We start from the raw sequence: 15,309 nt of genomic DNA, 5'->3' as shown, positions 1-15,309 counted from the left end.
TGCTGGATGTTCTTGTTGTGCTCCTGGGGGTCTCTGGGTGCCCTTGGGGTGTTCCCGGGCGTCTTGCGGCGCTCCTGGGTTTCTCTAGGTGCTCACAGGATACTCGTGGGCATCTTGGGGTGCTGCTGGATGTTCTTGTTGTGCTCCTGGGAGCCTTGGGGTGTTCTAGGTGCCTCTGGGTAGCCTTGGGGTTCCCCTGGGGTGCTCCTGGAGGATTGTGGGCAGTCCTTGTGTCTCCTGAGTGCCTGTGGGGTGCTCCTGGGGATCTCTGGGGGCCCGTGGGGTGCTCCTGGGAGTCTCTAGGTCCCATGGGGTGTTCCTGGGGGTCTTGGGGTGCTCCTGGGTGTCTCTGAATCGTTGGTGATTTACAGCAAATAATTTGCTCTGCATCCAGAGATATTTCTGAGAAGGGATTCTTCCAGGATCTAATTCTGCTTTGTTGTTCAGTCCTACCCAGAACAGAGTTGTGTCAGAAGTGAGGTAGCATGCGTGGTGTTCCTAGAAATGAAGTCTGACCCCATAGCATTTTGGGTTTTTGAGAGGAAACCAAAGCACATCATTTTGAATCATGATATTTTCGTTGCGTTGAATGATCTACTGTTCCTGCGTCGCTTGTGATGACATCTCTCTTTGTCTATCTACGCCCTAGAAAAAGTAAGTTGAAGTCCCTGCCTGGTCCCATTGCTGATGCAGTAGCTGCAACTGTAGGACAAATTTCTTTACTGAAAGAGTGGTCAGGCCTTGGAACAGGCTGCCCAGGGAAGTGGTTGGGTCACCAACCCTGGAAGTATTTAAAAGACGTGTAGAGGAGGTGCTTAGGGACGTGGTTTAGTGGGCGTGGTGGTGTTGGGTTGACGGTTGGACTCGATGGTCTTAGAGGTCTTTTCCAACCTTAAGGAGTCTAGGATTGATTCCAAAAGAGCAGGTATGGTGGTTTGCTGTGAGGGTGGCTTTCTCTGTTTGGTGCTTGGCATGCTGTAAACTGAAGGCAGGTGAGAAAACTGCCTGCTGCTCCTCTGGCTGCCTTGATGGCTCTGGTGGTTGGCCCCGCCCGTTCCCAGGGGATTGTGGGAAGGGCGGTGGGCGGGGCCTGGGGGAGATGAGCTACAGCCTCTCCTCAGGGAGCTCATTCTGCTGCTGGGCTTCTCTGGAGGCGGTGGTCTGCTGTTGCTTCAGTTGATTGCAGCTTTTGAGCTGTCTAAGCTCTTTGGGTAGTCTTGTTTTGAGATTTAGGGAAGCAGAGGGGTCTGTTTAAGCTAAGGGCTTCAGGACCAGGCAAGGTTCAGCTGCATCTAGAGCAGAAAGGAGACTCGTATGCAGCTTTTCTTTTTTTTTTTTTTTTTTCCCCAGGTGGGTCAATTTGTCTTGGGTGTTCAGAGGTGGCAAGATGTATGGTTTTGGTTCATAATCTGGTTTTGGTTTTTATTTTATTCCAGGTGCATTGTATTGTTTTGGCATTCCTGACTTTATTGAAGATGGAACCTTGTTTTTTTCCACCAGTTTTGCTGTCTATTGCAGAAGCTGTTGACATCATCTCTGGCTAGGAGCGACTGTGAGACTATTTAGCAGGGGTTGAGGTGAGCATCTTGTATGCCTCTGTCTATGGAGTTGTAGCGTTGTTCAAGAAAGCAGCAGGGACATAAGGCATGGTGTCTTTCAGCGTATGGAACGGCTCGTGGCCTTCGCCCACAGAGTATCATGTTGTCCCTAGAAGCGATGCGGCTGGCGGCCGGCCCCTCGTGGATGATAAGCGTCAGGACTTGACTTCTTTTGTGGGGCTGTAGCAGAGGTCAGAGTCTGTGGGAAGGTGGGAGGTGCTCGCAGAAGCCTGGGCATAGCTGGGCAGAGCAGCTCCCGAGGAGCGGCCGACACAGGGGCTTGAGGGGTGCAAATCCAGGGCAGGAGCTGTCAGGAAGGAGCGGGGTTCCGTCGCTGGCAGTTCAGGAGAAGAGAAGGGGTTTCTAAACTTTTGGGACCAGGGGATGGTTGGGAAAGGGAGGTGTGTTCCCGAGCCTTCCTGAGATGGGTTTTGCAGTTGGATTTGGGTGTCGCTGAGGTCTGTTCTGTTGGAGAGTCTGTGCAGCCGACGAGAGATACAGCAAAGTCGTGGGAGATGCAGAGTAAACCGTCCGGGCCTCCACATCACAAGGTAGAGGGCTGAACGTCAGGCAAGTCTCATGTCGGAAAGCATTAGGTATGTTAAGGTCCATCAAAAAATAGCCTGCAGGACTGGGAGGTCTCTACGGGCTGCGTTTGGGGTGCTCCTGGGGCTGCTCGCGGGGGTCTCTGGGTGCCCAGAGGATGCTCCTGAGGGTCTTGGGGTGCTTCTGGGCGTTCTTGCGGTGCTCCTGGGGGTCTCTGTGTGCTCCCAGTATGCTCCTGGGGGTCTTGGGGTGCTCCTGGGGCCCTCTGGGTGCCCGCAGGATGCTCTTGGGAGTCTTGGGGTGGTCTTGGCGGTCTAGGGGTGCTGCGGGGCATCTCTAGGTGCCCATGGGTTGTTGCTGGGTGCCTTGGGATGCTCCTGGGGTCCTAGGTGCGGGTCCTAGGTGCGGGTCCTAGGTGCGGGTCCTAGGTGCGGGTCCTAGGTGCGGGTCCTAGGTGCGGGTCCTAGGTGCGGGTCCTAGGTGCGGGTCCTAGGTGCGGGTCCTAGGTGCGGGTCCTAGGTGCGGGTCCTAGGTGCGGGTCCTAGGTGCGGGTCCTAGGTGCGGGTCCTAGGTGCGGGTCCTAGGCCCTGGTGGTGCTACTGGGGCCCTCCTCGTGGTCTTGCTGTGCTTCTGGGGGTTCTTCTTTTGCTCCTGGGGTCTCTCAGTGCCCATGGGTTGTTCCTTGGGCTCTTGGGGTCTTCTAGGTGTCTCCAAGTCCCCTTGGAGTGCTCCTGGGGTGTTCCTGAGGGTCTCTGGGTGCCTCTAGGATGTTCTGGGGGTCTTGGGGTGCTCCTGGGTGTCTCTGGGTGCCCACAGGGTGCTCCTGGTGTTCTGGCGTTGCTCTTCGGGTGCTCTTGTTGTGCTCCTGGGGGTCTCTGGGTGCCCACGGGGTGTCCCCGGGGATCTTGGGGTGCTGCTGGATGTTCTTGTTGTGCTCCTGGGGGTCTCTGGGTGCCCTTGGGGTGTTCCCGGGGGTCTTGCGGCGCTCCTGGGTTTCTCTAGGTGCTCACAGGATACTCGTGGGCATCTTGGGGTGCTGCTGGATGTTCTTGTTGTGCTCCTGGGAGCCTTGGGGTGTTCTAGGTGCCTCTGGGTAGCCTTGGGGTTCCCCTGGGGTGCTCCTGGAGGATTGTGGGCAGTCCTTGTGTCTCCTGAGTGCCTGTGGGGTGCTCCTGGGGATCTCTGGGGGCCCGTGGGGTGCTCCTGGGAGTCTCTAGGTCCCATGGGGTGTTCCTGGGGGTCTTGGGGTGCTCCTGGGTGTCTCTGAATCGTTGGTGATTTACAGCAAATAATTTGCTCTGCATCCAGAGATATTTCTGAGAAGGGATTCTTCCAGGATCTAATTCTGCTTTGTTGTTCAGTCCTACCCAGAACAGAGTTGTGTCAGAAGTGAGGTAGCATGCGTGGTGTTCCTAGAAATGAAGTCTGACCCCATAGCATTTTGGGTTTTTGAGAGGAAACCAAAGCACATCGTTTTGAATCATGATATTTTCGTTGCGTTGAATGATCTACTGTTCCTGCGTCGCTTGTGATGACATCTCTCTTTGTCTATCTACGCCCTAGAAAAAGTAAGTTGAAGTCCCTGCCTGGTCCCATTGCTGATGCAATAGCTGCAACTGTAGGAAAAATTTCTTTACTGAAAGAGTGGTCAGGCCTTGGAACAGGCTGCCCAGGGAAGTGGTTGGGTCACCAACCCTGGAAGTATTTAAAAGACGTGTAGAGGAGGTGCTTAGGGACGTGGTTTAGTGGGCGTGGTGGTGTTGGGTTGACGGTTGGACTCGATGGTCTTAGAGGTCTTTTCCAACCTTAAGGAGTCTAGGATTGATTCCAAAAGAGCAGGTATGGTGGTTTGCTGTGAGGGTGGCTTTCTCTGTTTGGTGCTTGGCATGCTGTAAACTGAAGGCAGGTGAGAAAACTGCCTGCTGCTCCTCTGGCTGCCTTGATGGCTCTGGTGGTTGGCCCCGCCCGTTCCCAGGGGATTGTGGGAAGGGCGGTGGGCGGGGCCTGGGGGAGATGAGCTACAGCCTCTCCTCAGGGAGCTCATTCTGCTGCTGGGCTTCTCTGGAGGCGGTGGTCTGCTGTTGCTTCAGTTGATTGCAGCTTTTGAGCTGTCTAAGCTATTTGGGTAGTCTTGTTTTGAGATTTAGGGAAGCAGAGGGGTCTGTTTAAGGTAAGGGCTTCAGGACCAGGCAAGGTTCAGCTGCATCTAGAGCAGAAAGGAGACTCGTATGCAGCTTTTCTTTTTTTTTTTTTTTTTTTCCAGGTGGGTCAATTTGTATTGGGTGTTCAGAGGTGGCAAGATGTATGGTTTTGGTTCATAATCTGGTTTTGGTTTTTATTTTATTCCAGGTGCATTGTATTGTTTTGGAATTCCTGACTTTATTGAAGATGGAACCTTGTTTTTTTCCACCAGTTTTGCTGTCTATTGCAGAAGCTGTTGACATCATCTCTGGCTAGGAGCGACTGTGAGACTATTTAGCAGGGGTTGAGGTGAGCATCTTGTATGCCTCTGTCTATGGAGTTGTAGCGTTGTTCAAGAAAGCAGCAGGGACATAAGGCATGGTGTCTTTCAGCGTATGGAACGGCTCGTGGCCTTCGCCCACAGAGTATCATGTTGTCCCTAGAAGCGATGCGGCTGGCGGCCGGCCCCTCGTGGATGATAAGCGTCAGGACTTGACTTCTTTTGTGGGGCTGTAGCAGAGGTCAGAGTCTGTGGGAAGGTGGGAGGTGCTCGCAGAAGCCTGGGCATAGCTGGGCAGAGCAGCTCCCGAGGAGCGGCCGACACAGGGGCTTGAGGGGTGCAAATCCAGGGCAGGAGCTGTCAGGAAGGAGCGGGGTTCCGTCGCTGGCAGTTCAGGAGAAGAGAAGGGGTTTCTAAACTTTTGGGACCAGGGGATGGTTGGGAAAGGGAGGTGTGTTCCCGAGCCTTCCTGAGATGGGTTTTGCAGTTGGATTTGGGTGTTGCTGAGGTCTGTTCTGTTGGAGTGTCTGTGCAGCCGACGAGAGATACAGCAAAGTCGTGGGAGATGCAGAGTAAACCGTCCGGGCCTCCACATCACAAGGTAGAGGGCTGAACGTCAGGCAAGTCTCATCTCGGAAAGCATTAGGTATGTTAAGGTCCATCAAAAAATAGCCTGCAGGACTGGGAGGTCTCTACGGGCTGCGTTTGGGGTGCTCCTGGGGCTGCTCGCGGGGGTCTCTGGGTGCCCAGAGGATGCTCCTGAGGGTCTTGGGGTGCTTCTGGGCGTTCTTGCGGTGCTCCTGGGGGTCTCTGTGTGCTCCCAGTATGCTCCTGGGGGTCTTGGGGTGCTCCTGGGGCCCTCTGGGTGCCCGCAGGCTGCTCTTGGGAGTCTTGGGGTGGTCTTGGCGGTCTAGGGGTGCTGCGGGGCATCTATAGGTGCCCATGGGTTGTTGCTGGGTGCCTTGGGATGGTCCTGGGGTTCTAGGTGCCGGTTCTAGGTGCCGGTTCTAGGTGCCGGTTCTAGGTGCCGGTTCTAGGTGCCGGTTCTAGGCCCTGGTGGTGCTGCTGGGGCGCTCCTCGTGGTCTTGCTGTGCTTCTGGGGGTTCTTCTTTTGCTCCTGGGGTCTCTCAGTGCCCATGGGTTGTTCCTTGGGCTCTTGGGTCTTCTAGGTGTCTCCGAGTCCGCTTGGAGTGCTCCTGGGGTGTTCCTGAGGGTCTCTGGGTGCCTCTAGGATGTTCGGGGCGTCTTGGGGTGCTCCTGGGTGTCTCTGGGTGCCCACAGGGTGCTCCTGGTGTTCTGGCGTTGCTCTTCGGGTGCTCTTGTTGTGCTCCTGGGGGTCTCTGGGTGCCCACGGGGTGTCCCCGGGGATCTTGGGGTGCTGCTGGATGTTCTTGTTGTGCTCCTGGGGGTCTCTGGGTGCCCTTGGGGTGTTCCCGGGGGTCTTGCGGCGCTCCTGGGTTTCTCTAGGTGCTCACAGGATACTCGTGGGCATCTTGGGGTGCTGCTGGATGTTCTTGTTGTGCTCCTGGGAGCCTTGGGGTGTTCTAGGTGCCTCTGGGTAGCCTTGGGGTTCCCCTGGGGTGCTCCTGGAGGATTGTGGGCAGTCCTTGTGTCTCCTGAGTGCCTGTGGGGTGCTCCTGGGGATCTCTGGGGGCCCGTGGGGTGCTCCTGGGAGTCTCTAGGTCCCCATGGGGTGTTCCTGGGGGTCTTGGGGTGCTCCTGGGTGTCTCTGAATCCTTGGTGATTTACAGCAAATAATTTGCTCTGCATCCAGAGATATTTCTGAGAAGGGATTCTTCCAGGATCTAATTCTGCTTTGTTGTTCAGTCCTACCCAGAACAGAGTTGTGTCAGAAGTGAGGTAGCATGCGTGGTGTTCCTAGAAATTGAAGTCTGACCCCATAGCATTTTGGGTTTTTGAGAGGAAACCAAAGCACATCATTTTGAATCATGATACTTTCGTTGCGTTGAATGATCTACTGTTCCTGCGTCGCTTGTGATGACATCTATCTTTGTCTATCTACGCCCTAGAAAAAGCGAGTTGAAGTCCCTGCCTGGTCCCATTGCTGATGCAGTAGCTGCAACTGTAGGAAAAATTTCTTTACTGAAAGAGTGGTCAGGCCTTGGAACAGGCTGCCCAGGGAAGTGGTTGGGTCACCAACCCTGGAAGTATTGAAAAGACGTGTAGAGGAGGTGCTTAGGGACGTGGTTTAGTGGGCGTGGTGGTGTTGGGTTGACGGTTGGACTCGATGGTCTTAGAGGTCTTTTCCAACCTTAAGGAGTCTAGGATTGATTCCAAAAGAGCAGGTATGGTGGTTTGCTGTGAGGGTGGCTTTCTCTGTTTGGTGCTTGGCATGCTGTAAACTGAAGGCAGGTGAGAAAACTGCCTGCTGCTCCTCTGGCTGCCTTGATGGCTCTGGTGGTTGGCCCCGCCCGTTCCCAGGGGATTGTGGGAAGGGCGGTGGGCGGGGCCTGGGGGAGATGAGCTACAGCCTCTCCTCAGGGAGCTCATTCTGCTGCTGGGCTTCTCTGGAGGCGGTGGTCTGCTGTTGCTTCAGTTGATTGCAGCTTTTGAGCTGTCTAAGCTATTTGGGTAGTCTTGTTTTGAGATTTAGGGAAGCAGAGGGGTCTGTTTAAGGTAAGGGCTTCAGGACCAGGCAAGGTTCAGCTGCATCTAGAGCAGAAAGGAGACTCGTGTGCAGCTTTTCTTTTTTTTTTTTTTTTTCCAGGTGGGTCAATTTGTATTGGGTGTTCAGAGGTGGCAAGATGTATGGTTTTGGTTCATAATCTGGTTTTGGTTTTTATTTTATTCCAGGTGCATTGTATTGTTTTGGCATTCCTGACTTTATTGAAGATGGAACCTTGTTTTTTTCCACCAGTTTTGCTGTCTATTGCAGAAGCTGTTGACATCATCTCTGGCTAGGAGCGACTGTGAGACTATTTAGCAGGGGTTGAGGTGAGCATCTTGTATGCCTCTGTCTATGGAGTTGTAGCGTTGTTCAAGAAAGCAGCAGGGACATAAGGCATGGTGTCTTTCAGCGTATGGAACGGCTCGTGGCCTTCGCCCACAGAGTATCATGATGTCCCTAGAAGCGATGCGGCTGGCGGCCGGCCCCTCGTGGATGATAAGCGTCAGGACTTGACTTCTTTTGTGGGGCTGTAGCAGAGGTCAGAGTCTGTGGGAAGGTGGGAGGTGCTCGCAGAAGCCTGGGCATAGCTGGGCAGAGCAGCTCCCGAGGAGCGGCCGACACAGGGGCTTGAGGGGTGCAAATCCAGGGCAGGAGCTGTCAGGAAGGAGCGGGGTTCCTTCGCTGGCAGTTCAGGAGAAGAGAAGGGGTTTCTAAACTTTTGGGACCAGGGGATGGTTGGGAAAGGGAGGTGTGTTCCCGAGCCTTCCTGAGATGGGTTTTGCAGTTGGATTTGGGTGTCGCTGAGGTCTGTTCTGTTGGAGTGTCTGTGCAGCCGACGGGAGATACAGCAAAGTCGTGGGAGATGCAGAGTAAACCGTCCGGGCCTCCACATCACAAGGTAGAGGGCTGAACGTCAGGCAAGTCTCATGTCGGAAAGCATTAGGTATGTTAAGGTCCATCAAAAAATAGCCTGCAGGACTGGGAGGTCTCTACGGGCTGCGTTTGGGGTGCTCCTGGGGCTGCTCGCGGGGGTCTCTGGGTGCCCAGAGGATGCTCCTGAGGGTCTTGGGGTGCTTCTGGGCGTTCTTGCGGTGCTCCTGGGGGTCTCTGTGTGCTCCCAGTATGCTCCTGGGGGTCTTGGGGTGCTCCTGGGGCCCTCTGGGTGCCCGCAGGCTGCTCTTGGGAGTCTTGGGGTGGTCTTGGCGGTCTAGGGGTGCTGCGGGGCATCTCTAGGTGCCCATGGGTTGTTGCTGGGTGCCTTGGGATGCTCCTGGGGTTCTAGGTGCCGGTTCTAGGTGCCGGTTCTAGGTGCCGGTTCTAGGTGCCGGTTCTAGGTGCCGGTTCTAGGTGCCGGTTCTAGGCCCTGGTGGTGCTGCTGGGGCCCTCCTCGTGGTCTTGCTGTGCTTCTGGGGGTTCTTCTTTTGCTCCTGGGGTCTCTCAGTGCCCATGGGTTGTTCCTTGGGCTCTTGGGGTCTTCTAGGTGTCTCCGAGTCCCCTTGGAGTGCTCCTGGGGTGTTCCTGAGGGTCTCTGGGTGCCTATAGGATGTTCGGGGGGTCTTGGGGTGCTCCTGGGTGTCTCTGGGTGCCCACGGGGTGTCCCCGGGGATCTTGGGGTGCTGCTGGATGTTCTTGTTGTGCTCCTGGGGGTCTCTGGGTGCCCTTGGGGTGTTCCCGGGGGTCTTGTGGCGCTCCTGGGTTTCTCTAGGTGCTCACAGGATACTCGTGGGCATCTTGGGGTGCTGCTGGATGTTCTTGTTGTGCTCCTGGGAGCCTTGGGGTGTTCTAGGTGCCTCTGGGTAGCCTTGGGGTTCCCCTGGGGTGCTCCTGGAGGATTGTGGGCAGTCCTTGTGTCTCCTGAGTGCCTGTGGGGTGCTCCTGGGGATCTCTGGGGGCCCGTGGGGTGCTCCTGGGAGTCTCTAGGTCCCCATGGGGTGTTCCTGGGGGTCTTGGGGTGCTCCTGGGTGTCTCTGAATCGTTGGTGATTTACAGCAAATAATTTGCTCTGCATCCAGAGATATTTCTGAGAAGGGATTCTTCCAGGATCTAATTCTGCTTTGTTGTTCAGTCCTACCCAGAACAGAGTTGTGTCAGAAGTGAGGTAGCATGCGTGGTGTTCCTAGAAATGAAGTCTGACCCCATAGCATTTTGGGTTTTTGAGAGGAAACCAAAGCACATCGTTTTGAATCATGATATTTTCGTTGCGTTGAATGATCTACTGTTCCTGCGTCGCTTGTGATGACATCTATCTTTGTCTATCTACGCCCTAGAAAAAGAGAGTTGAAGTCCCTGCCTGGTCCCATTGCTGATGCAATAGCTGCAACTGTAGGAAAAATTTCTTTACTGAAAGAGTGGTCAGGCCTTGGAACAGGCTGCCCAGGGAAGTGGTTGGGTCACCAACCCTGGAAGTATTTAAAAGACGTGTAGAGGAGGTGCTTAGGGACGTGGTTTAGTGGGCGTGGTGGTGTTGGGTTGACGGTTGGACTCGATGGTCTTAGAGGTCTTTTCCAACCTTAAGGAGTCTAGGATTGATTCCAAAAGAGCAGGTATGGTGGTTTGCTGTGAGGGTGGCTTTCTCTGTTTGGTGCTTGGCATGCTGTAAAGTGAAGGCAGGTGAGAAAACTGCCTGCTGCTCCTCTGGCTGCCTTGATGGCTCTGGTGGTTGGCCCCGCCCGTTCCCAGGGGATTGTGGGAAGGGCGGTGGGCAGGGCCTGGGGGAGATGAGCTACAGCCTCTCCTCAGGGAGCTCATTCTGCTGCTGGGCTTCTCTGGAGGCGGTGGTCTGCTGTTGCTTCAGTTGATTGCAGCTTTTGAGCTGTCTAAGCTATTTGGGTAGTCTTGTTTTGAGATTTAGGGAAGCAGAGGGGTCTGTTTAAGCTAAGGGCTTCAGGACCAGGCAAGGTTCAGCTGCATCTAGAGCAGAAAGGAGACTCGTATGCAGCTTTTCTTTTTTTTTTTTTTTTTTTCCCAGGTGGGTCAATTTGTATTGGGTGTTCAGAGGTGGCAAGATGTATGGTTTTGGTTCATAATCTGGTTTTGGTTTTTATTTTATTCCAGGTGCATTGTATTGTTTTGGCATTCCTGACTTTATTGAAGATGGAACCTTGTTTTTTTCCACCAGTTTTGCTGTCTATTGCAGAAGCTGTTGACATCATCTCTGGCTAGGAGCGACTGTGAGACTATTTAGCAGGGGTTGAGGTGAGCATCTTGTATGCATCTGTCTATGGAGTTGTAGCGTTGTTCAAGAAAGCAGCAGGGACATAAGGCATGGTGTCTTTCAGCGTATGGAACGGCTCGTGGCCTTCGCCCACAGAGTATCATGTTGTCCCTAGAAGCGATGCGGCTGGCGGCCGGCCCCTCGTGGATGATAAGCGTCAGGACTTGACTTCTTTTGTGGGGCTGTAGCAGAGGTCAGAGTCTGTGGGAAGGTGGGAGGTGCTCGCAGAAGCCTGGGCATAGCTGGGCAGAGCAGCTCCCGAGGAGCGGCCGACACAGGGGCTTGAGGGGTGCAAATCCAGGGCAGGAGCTGTCAGGAAGGAGCGGGGTTCCTTCGCTGGCAGTTCAGGAGAAGAGAAGGGGTTTCTAAACTTTTGGGACCAGGGGATGGTTGGGAAAGGGAGGTGTGTTCCCGAGCCTTCCTGAGATGGGTTTTGCAGTTGGATTTGGGTGTCGCTGAGGTCTGTTCTGTTGGAGTGTCTGTGCAGCCGACGGGAGATACAGCAAAGTCGTGGGAGATGCAGAGTAAACCGTCCGGGCCTCCACATCACAAGGTAGAGGGCTGAACGTCAGGCAAGTCTCATGTCGGAAAGCATTAGGTATGTTAAGGTCCATCAAAAAATAGCCTGCAGGACTGGGAGGTCTCTACGGGCTGCGTTTGGGGTGCTCCTGGGGCTGCTCGCGGGGGTCTCTGGGTGCCCAGAGGATGCTCCTGAGGGTCTTGGGGTGCTTCTGGGCGTTCTTGCGGTGCTCCTGGGGGTCTCTGTGTGCTCCCAGTATGCTCCTGGGGGTCTTGGGGTGCTCCTGGGGCCCTCTGGGTGCCCGCAGGATGCTCTTGGGAGTCTTGGGGTGGTCTTGGCGGTCTAGGGGTGCTGCGGGGCATCTCTAGGTGCCCATGGGTTGTTGCTGGGTGCCTTGGGATGCTCCTGGGGTCCTAGGTGCCGGTCCTAGGTGCCGGTCCTAGGTGCCGGTTCTAGGCCCTGGTGGTGCTGCTGGGGCGCTCCTCGTGGTCTTGCTGTGCTTCTGGGGGTTCTTCTTTTGCTCCTGGTGTCTCTCAGTGCCCATGGGTTGTTCCTTGGGCTCTTGGGGTCTTCTAGGTGTCTCCGAGTCCCCTTGGAGTGCTCCTGGGGTGATCCTGAGGGTCTCTGGGTGCCTCTAGGATGTTCTGGGGGTCTTGGGGTGCTCCTGGGTGTCTCTGGGTGCCCACAGGGTGCTCCTGGTGTTCTGGCGTTGCTCTTCGGGTGCTCTTGTTGTGCTCCTGGGGGTCTCTGGGTGCCCACGGGGTGTCCCCGGGGATCTTGGGGTGCTGCTGGATGTTCTTGTTGTGCTCCTGGGGGTCTCTGGGTGCCCTTGGGGTGTTCCCGGGGGTCTTGCGGCGCTCCTGGGTTTCTCTAGGTGCTCACAGGATACTCGTGGGCATCTTGGGGTGCTGCTGGATGTTCTTGTTGTGCTCCTGGGAGCCTTGGGGTGTTCTAGGTGCCTCTGGGTAGCCTTGGGGTTCCCCTGGGGTGCTCCTGGAGGATTGTGGGCAGTCCTTGTGTCTCCTGAGTGCCTGTGGGGTGCTCCTGGGGATCTCTGGGGGCCCGTGGGGTGCTCCTGGGAGTCTCTAGGTCCCCATGGGGTGTTCCTGGGGGTCTTGGGGTGCTCCTGGGTGTCTCTGAATCGTTGGTGATTTACAGCAAATAATTTGCTCTGCATCCAGAGATATTTCTGAGAAGGGATTCTTCCAGGATCTAATTCTGCTTTGTTGTTCAGTCCTACCCAGAACAGAGTTGTGTCAGAAGTGAGGTAGCATGCGTGGTGTTCCTAGAAATGAAGTCTGACCCCATAGCATTTTGGGTTTTTGAGAGGAAACCAAAGCACATCGTTTTGAATCATGATATTTTCGTTGCGTTGAATGATCTACTGTTCCTGCGTCGCTTGTGATGACATCTATCTTTGTCTATCTACGCCCTAGAAAAAGAGAGTTGAAGTCCCTGCCTGGTCCCATTGCTGATGCAATAGCTGCAACTGTAGGAAAAATTTCTTTACTGAAAGAGTGGTCAGGCCTTGGAACAGGCTGCCCAGGGAAGTGGTTGGGTCACCAACCCTGGAAGTATTGAAAAGACGTGTAGAGGAGGTGCTTAGGGACGTGGTTTAGTGGGCGTGGTGGTGTTGGGTTGACGGTTGGACTCGATGGTCTTAGAGGTCTTTTCCAACCTTAAGGAGTCTAGGATTGATTCCAAAAGAGCAGGTATGGTGGTTTGCTGTGAGGGTGGCTTTCTCTGTTTGGTGCTTGGCATGCTGTAAACTGAAGGCAGGTGAGAAAACTGCCTGCTGCTCCTCTGGCTGCCTTGATGGCTCTGGTGGTTGGCCCCGCCCGTTCCCAGGGGATTGTGGGAAGGGCGGTGGGCGGGGCCTGGGGGAGATGAGCTACAGCCTCTCCTCAGGGAGCTCATTCTGCTGCTGGGCTTCTCTGGAGGCGGTGGTCTGCTGTTGCTTCAGTTGATTGCAGCTTTTGAGCTGTCTAAGCTATTTGGGTAGTCTTGTTTTGAGATTTAGGGAAGCAGAGGGGTCTGTTTAAGCTAAGGGCTTCAGGACCAGGCAAGGTTCAGCTGCATCTAGAGCAGAAAGGAGACTCGTATGCAGCTTTTCTTTTTTTTTTTTTTTTTTCCCCAGGTGGGTCAATTTGTCTTGGGTGTTCAGAGGTGGCAAGATGTATGGTTTTGGTTCATAATCTGGTTTTGGTTTTTATTTTATTCCAGGTGCATTGTATTGTTTTGGCATTCCTGACTTTATTGAAGATGGAACCTTGTTTTTTTCCACCAGTTTTGCTGTCTATTGCAGAAGCTGTTGACATCATCTCTGGCTAGGAGCGACTGTGAGACTATTTAGCAGGGGTTGAGGTGAGCATCTTGTATGCCTCTGTCTATGGAGTTGTAGCGTTGTTCAAGAAAGCAGCAGGGACATAAGGCATGGTGTCTTTCAGCGTATGGAACGGCTCGTGGCCTTCGCCCACAGAGTATCATGTTGTCCCTAGAAGCGATGCGGCTGGCGGCCGGCCCCTCGTGGATGATAAGCGTCAGGACTTGACTTCTTTTGTGGGGCTGTAGCAGAGGTCAGAGTCTGTGGGAAGGTGGGAGGTGCTCGCAGAAGCCTGGGCATAGCTGGGCAGAGCAGCTCCCGAGGAGCGGCCGACACAGGGGCTTGAGGGGTGCAAATCCAGGGCAGGAGCTGTCAGGAAGGAGCGGGGTTCCTTCGCTGGCAGTTCAGGAGAAGAGAAGGGGTTTCTAAACTTTTGGGACCAGGGGATGGTTGGGAAAGGGAGGTGTGTTCCCGAGCCTTCCTGAGATGGGTTTTGCAGTTGGATTTGGGTGTCGCTGAGGTCTGTTCTGTTGGAGTGTCTGTGCAGCCGACGGGAGATACAGCAAAGTCGTGGGAGATGCAGAGTAAACCGTCCGGGCCTCCACATCACAAGGTAGAGGGCTGAACGTCAGGCAAGTCTCATGTCGGAAAGCATTAGGTATGTTAAGGTCCATCAAAAAATAGCCTGCAGGACTGGGAGGTCTCTACGGGCTGCGTTTGGGGTGCTCCTGGGGCTGCTCGCGGGGGTCTCTGGGTGCCCAGAGGATGCTCCTGAGGGTCTTGGGGTGCTTCTGGGCGTTCTTGCGGTGCTCCTGGGGGTCTCTGTGTGCTCCCAGTATGCTCCTGGGGGTCTTGGGGTGCTCCTGGGGCCCTCTGGGTGCCCGCAGGATGCTCTTGGGAGTCTTGGGGTGGTCTTGGCGGTCTAGGGGTGCTGCGGGGCATCTCTAGGTGCCCATGGGTTGTTGCTGGGTGCCTTGGGATGCTCCTGGGGTCCTAGGTGCCGGTCCTAGGTGCCGGTCCTAGGTGCCGGTCCTAGGTGCCGGTCCTAGGTGCCGGTCCTAGGCCCTGGTGGTGCTGCTGGGGCGCTCCTCGTGGTCTTGCTGTGCTTCTGGGGGTTCTTCTTTTGCTCCTGGGGTCTCTCAGTGCCCATGGGTTGTTCCTTGGGCTCTTGGGGTCTTCTAAGTGTCTCCGAGTCCCCTTGGAGTGCTCCTGGGGTGTTCCTGAGGGTCTCTGGGTGCCTATAGGATGTTCGGGGGGTCTTGGGGTGCTCCTGGGTGTCTCTGGGTGCCCACAGGGTGCTCCTGGTGTTGTTGTGTTGCTCTTCGGGTGCTCTTGGGGGGCTCCTGGGGGTCTCTGGGTGCCCACGGGGTGTTCCCGGGGGTCTTGGGGTGCTGCTGGATGTTCTTGTTGTGCTCCTGGGAGCCTTGGGGTGTTCTAGGTGCCTCTGGGTAGCCTTGGGGTTCCCCTGGGGTGCTCCTGGAGGATTGTGGGCAGTCCTTGTGTCTCCTGAGTGCCTGTGGGGTGCTCCTGGGGATCTCTGGGGGCCCGTGGGGTGCTCCTGGGAGTCTCTAGGTCCCCATGGGGTGTTCCTGGGGGTCTTGGGGTGCTCCTGGGTGTCTCTGAATCGTTGGTGATTTACAGCAAATAATTTGCTCTGCATCCAGAGATATTTCTGAGAAGGGATTCTTCCAGGATCTAATTCTGCTTTGTTGTTCAGTCCTACCCAGAACAGAGTTGTGTCAGAAGTGAGGTAGCATGCGTGGTGTTCCTAGAAATGAAGTCTGACCCCATAGCATTTTGGGTTTTTGAGAGGAAACCAAAGCACATCGTTTTGAATCATGATATTTTCGTTGCGTTGAATGATCTACTGTTCCTGCGTCGCTTGTGATGACATCTGTCTTTGTCTATCTACGCCCTAGAAAAAGAGAGTTGAAGTCCCTGCCTGGTCCCATTGCTGATGCAATAGCTGCAACTGTAGGAAAAATTTCTTTACTGAAAGAGTGGTCAGGCCTTGGAAC

This window comes from Calonectris borealis, chromosome 5, assembly GCF_964195595.1.
Source record: "Calonectris borealis chromosome 5, bCalBor7.hap1.2, whole genome shotgun sequence".
Taxonomy (NCBI): Eukaryota; Metazoa; Chordata; class Aves; order Procellariiformes; family Procellariidae; genus Calonectris; species Calonectris borealis.
The sequence above is the reverse complement of the archived record's forward strand: the minus strand, read 5'-3'. Positions refer to the sequence as shown.